This window comes from Phyllobates terribilis, unplaced genomic scaffold, assembly GCF_046119375.1.
Source record: "Phyllobates terribilis strain yellow unplaced genomic scaffold, ASM4611937v1 Scaffold_297__1_contigs__length_2349677, whole genome shotgun sequence".
Lineage (NCBI taxonomy): Eukaryota > Metazoa > Chordata > Amphibia > Anura > Dendrobatidae > Phyllobates > Phyllobates terribilis.
Genome location: NW_027363057.1, coordinates 343,998 through 349,952, shown reverse-complemented (window position 1 = coordinate 349,952; position 5,955 = coordinate 343,998).

Sequence of the window (5,955 nt, the reverse complement as noted above, 5' to 3'; positions counted from 1 at the left end):
GCCTTCGGGCTTCTCTGGCCAGAGGACATGGAATCCCCTGCCGGTTGGATTCTGCTGCTGGACCTGGATGTCCCCACAGCCTCGGACTCCGTGTCCAGTCTTAATGTCTTCAGCCAGGGTGAGCTATCTAGCTTCTAGCCCCGGGCACTCGCTCCTGCTCCTACAGAGCTCCTTGCTCTTGCTTTCCCTCTGTCTGGAACTGTCTCCAGGCTCTGACTGACCTAATCCCGCCCCAGACCCAGTTTATAAGGGCAGATTCCTCCCCTCCCAGGTCTGGGCGGGCGGTGTTGCATGCTTAGGGCTCCTGACCAGAGAAACCTCCCACTTGCTCTCAGGCGTAATATTTCTATTAGTGTGGTAACCAGACCCCTGGGGTGCCATATATATACAGCAGTCGCAATATCGACTATATAATGTATATAGAATGCTGTGTATAATCACAGTATCACCTATATAATGTATATACAGCCGTTTACATACATTATATAGGGGATACTACAACTGCTGTTTTATAATCGAGTATCAGCTACATAACATATACAGTACAGCAGTCACAGTATCACCTATATAATGTATATACAGCAGTCTCAATGTGTTATATATTCAGCAGTGTCTCCTTTATGATATTTACTCTGTGTGTCTCCTACAGTGGTGGCGAAAAGTATTGGCACCCCTGCAATTCTGTCAGATAATACTCAGTTTCTTCCTGAAAATGATTGCAATCACAAATTCTTTGGTATTATTATCTTCATTTAATTTGTCTTCAATGAAAAAACACAAAAAGAATTGTCCTAAAGCCAAATTGGATACAATTCCACACCAAACCTAAAAAGGGGGTGGACAAAAGTATTGGCACTGTTTGAAAAATCATGTGATGCTTCTCTAATTCGTGTAATAAACAGCACCTGTAACTTACATGTGGCACCTAACAGGTGTTGGCAATAACTAAATCACACTTGCAGCCAGTTAACATGGATTAAAGTTGACTCAACCTCTGTCCTGTGTCCTTGTGTGTACCACATTGAGCATGGAGAAAGGAAGAAGACCAAAGAACTGTCTGAGGACTTGAGAAACCAAATTGTGAGGAAGCATGAGCAATCTCAAGGCTACAAGTCCATCTCCAAAGACCTGAATGTTCCTGTGTCTTCCGTGCGCAGTGTCATCAAGAAGTTTAAAGTCCATGGCACTGTGGCTAACCTCCCTAGATGTGGACGGAAAAGAAAAATTGACGAGAGATTTCAACGCAAGATTGTGCGGATGGTGGATAAAGAACCTCGACTAAGATCCAAACAAGTTCAAGCTGCCCTGCAGTCCGAGGGTGCAACAGTGTCAACACGTACTATCCGTCGGCGTCTGAATGAAAATGGACTGTATGGTAGGATACCCAGGAAGACCCCACTTCTTACCCCGAGACATAAAAAGCCAGGCTGGAGTTTGCCAAAACTTACCTGAGAAAGCCTAAAACGTTTTGGAAGAATGTTCTCTGGTTAGATGAGACAAAAGTAGAGCTTTTTGGCAAAAAAGCATCAACATAGAGTGTACAGGAAAAAAAAAGAGGCTTTCAAAGAAAATAACACGGTCCCTACAGTCAAACATAGCGGAGGTTCCCTGATGTTTTGGGGTTGCTTTGCTGCCTCTGGCACTGGACTGCTTGACCGTGTGCATGGCATTATGAAGTCTGAAGACTACCAACAAATTTTTCAGCATAATGTAGGGCCCAGTGTGAGAAAGCTTGGTCTCCCTGAGAGGTCATGGGTCTTCCAGCAGGACAATGACCCAAAACACACTTCCAAAAGCACTATAAAATGGTTTGAGAGAAAGCACTGGAGACTTCTAAGGTGGCCAGCAATGAGTCCAGACCTGAATCCCATAGAACACCTGTGGAGAGATCTCAAAATGGCAGTTTGGAGAAGGCACCCTTCAAATATCAGGGACCTGGAGCAGTTTGCCAAAGAAGAATGGTCTACAATTCCAGCAGAGCATTGTAAGAAACTCATTGATGGTTACCGGAAGAGGTTGTTCGCAGTTATTTTGGCTAAAGGTTGTGCAACCAAGTATTAGGCTGAGGGTGCCAATACTTTTGTCTGGCCCATTTTTGGAGTTTTGTGTGAAATGATCAATGATTTGATTTTTGCTTCATTCTCTTTTGTGTTTTTTCCTTGCAAGCAAATTAAATGAAGATAATAATACCAAAGAATTTGTGATTGCAATCATTTTCAGGAAGAAACTGAGTATTATCTGACAGAATTGCAGGGGTGCCAATACTTTTGGCCACCACTGTATGTGACGTATGCATCATAATATACAATGCAATACATTTTATTGATCCTGAGGGAAATTGTAGATATATTGTAAATTTTGGCATTAGTGGATATATTGTAGTCTAGTACATATTGTAATGCTGTCTTAATAAAGTGCATAATGTAGAGTTGTGCATCTATAGTATATAGTGTACAGATGTTTATATAGTATGGTGCTGTGTATGTGGAATCCACACTATATACACTGGCACAGCTCTACAGTATATACTATATACACAGCTCCACTCTATATTCCTGAACACAGTATATATTGTGGAGCTGTGCACGTCGTGTATACTTCTCCTGTCCTGTATACATGGTGTAAATCTCAGTATCTGCTCTAATAATGAATGTGTCTGTATATATATTTTTATAAAAATAAGCAGCACTCCAATTAATTGTGAAGAAGTGGACGACTCTATTAGACAATGTGGCCACGTTTCGGATCCATAACAGAACATTTCTCTGCTATAAAGGAACAGAAATGTTGCCAGATGGGCTAATAAAGAGTCCTCCACTTTTCCACAATTAATCGGAGTGCTGCTTATTTTGTTTTTATAAATCCCTTTGATTTATGGGTATGTGTCCTAAAAGCTTTTCACCCGCTGCTTAAAGGGGTTGTCTACTACGATTTCATTCATGCCCTGTCCATAGAATAGGGCATCAATGTTTGATCAGCTGGGGTCCCGCACCCAGCACCCCTGACGATCAACTGCTATTGGTGCCGGCGGGGGCCGCCGGCCAGAAGTGCTCACCTGTGAAGCTTGGCCATCAAGTTGCAGCGGCTGGCGCAGGGTACTGCACATCCGCCTCCTATTCAATTCAATGGCAGGCGGATGTGCAGTACCGTCGCTTAAAGCAAACCAGTCAGCAGGATTTAGCCCTATAAACTAAAGGCATGGCTATAATGGCACTGCGATGCTGATTAATCTGATACCTGATGTGAAGGGATCCGCTCAGTGGTTGTTTAATACTCACCTTATGAAGTTTTCAGAAAATGACGTCTTGTGCACTTCAGTATGCTGCGGGATGGGACGTGGAGGCAGGGTCCTCTTCTTGTTCTCCGACCCCCCACTAGCCTCCTCTGTTTCTTTTTATTATTGATCATTGATTATTCAGTGACCTGCCTTCTTTTTAAAATTCAGGGCAGGACTTCAAGAAAATGGCGCCAGAGGTGGCGCATGCGCAGATTGATATCTCTGCTTAGTTCAGAGCCGAGATTTCGATCTGCACATGCGCTGCCTCCAGCGCCATTTAGACCCTGCCCCATGTCCCGCCCGAAGCACTCAAGACGTCATTTTCTGATAACTTCATATCAGATTAATCAGGATCACAGCGCCATTATAGCCATGCCTTTAATTTATAGGGCTAAATCCTGCTGACAGGTTCGCTTTAAGAGAGTGGTGAGGGACAAAATTCACTTATCAGGGCTGATGGGTGTTATAGTATGTGGGCTTGTGGGGTTTGTGTGGCAGGGCTGCTTTTTGTCCCAGTCCGGCCCTTGTTCAAAGTCATGATGGGCATAGCCCGCTATGGTGTAGGAAATGACACCCGGTCATGACGGGCTATGTCCGTCATTGGTCGTAAAGGGGTTAAGGCAACAGAATGCCATGGCTATGCATTGATAACCTGATTTCAAACCAGATACTGTATATAACATCTTCCTTGATATCAAGATTTTTAAACTATAAACTATGTTCCCTTCTGCAGAAACAAGGGATGTCTGAGAATACCCCTAATGGCTCACAAAGTTTAAAGAAAACTACAGCTTTTGGCACGCCATAATGGCCTAATTAACCCTTTAAGGATAAGGCATTTTTTAGTCTTTAGAAGATGTTTTTTTTTCTCATCCACATTTACAAACCTTTTTACAATAACATCATATTTTTGTTAATTATATAGCGCCAACCTTATCCGCAGCACTTTACAATTAAGCGGGGACATGTACAGACAATAAAGGCATTATAGAGTAACACATAGTTCACCAGATACAGGTGGGGTGAGGGTCCTGCTCACAAGCTGCAATATATAAAGAAATAGGGGGGACACAATAGGTAGAAAGTGCTTGTATTGTATGGTCCCGCCATCATTATAATAAATAGGGGTTTTCTAATAAAGGTTCATGAACCAGTCACCAACCAGTATGTGTCTAAGTACAGATACACAGCGTTCCCTTTTTATTTTTTATCCATAAAGCCTTATGGGGCATGTTTTTTTCACAATGAGCTGTATTTGTCAGTGGCACCATTTTAGTTTACATATAGCTAATTAAAGATTTTTCATTATCTCTTTATGGGAAGGACTAGAAACAAAATAGTGATACTGCTTGTGTTTTTTTTTATTTACCATTAAAATTGTTATTCTTTTGACATGCTGAACAAATAAAATATTAAGCTTATTTTATGGCTTAGCACATTTATGATAATATCAAATTTATGTAGCTTTATCCAGTTTTATTACCTTTGTACAGAAAGTACAATGAAAAATAAGTCCTAAGTTTTTGTGTCAAAAAGTTTTTGTGTTTTTCTCTCCCTCTCTCTCAGAGAACCCTAAGTTTTACAAATTTCTGTAAATGGAGCTGAGGACTTACTTTTGGAATGAAAAGCTGTCATTTTTAATAGTACCAGTGTAGAACATATCACCTTTTATTATATTATTTGGGAGGTAAAATGATCAAATAAAGCAGCAATTCTGGATTGTATTTATTCATTTTTTACACAGTTTACCATTAGATATGACTGACATGTAATCGTTCTCATAGATTGTAGCTTGCGAGCAGGGCCCTCACTCCTTTTGGTATCTGAGTGATGTGTTATTTTGTAATTAATTTATTGTCTGTACAAGTCCCCTCTAAAAGGTAACATGCTGCGGTGCTATAGAAATAAAAATTATTATTACAATTATTAATATTATTATCGTCTTTATTTGACAGTTAAATAAAATCACAATAGTACAGAATGTATGTATTTATTTATTTTTTTATTACTAATGTACAACTTTTTTAATTCAGATTTTTTTCTCCCCATTTTCTGGAACCCATAACTTCCGAGACAGAACTGCAGGAGGTCTTGTTTTTTTTTATTTTGGGTACATTTTCCGCTTTAGAAAAACTCCTGTTCCCCGGGTTTAGTTTGTTTTAAAAAAATATATACTCTGCTTTACTCGCCCTCTCCCGGGTCCAGAATCTCCATAGCTGCTCCATGTGCCTTTTACTGACAGCGCTGCAGCCAATTATTGAGCCGGGATACTCAGTGCCGGCCCGAGGAGGGTGAGTAAAGTACAGTCTGTTTGTTTTTTACATAAAATTGCAACCCCAGGACGAGGATTTTATGACTACTTTTTGGTATGATATAAGTGACAATAAAAAATATATAAATCTTCAATAACTTTTTATTTAGATTTATTGGGAAGCTCACTGTGCAGTATAGTAGTAAAGTTAAATTAATTCTTCAGATCGATACAATTACAGAGATATCCAGGAGGGATATTGGCGCCAAATTTAAACACGCTCTCCGGCCCTCACTAACACGGTTCGCTGATTGGTCACGGCCGCTGGCCGTCGGCCGCGACCAATCAGTGATATTGGCACCAAATTTAATCACCGCTCTGCTGATTGCGCCCGGTCTGTTGCATACACATTCTAGAATACCCGATG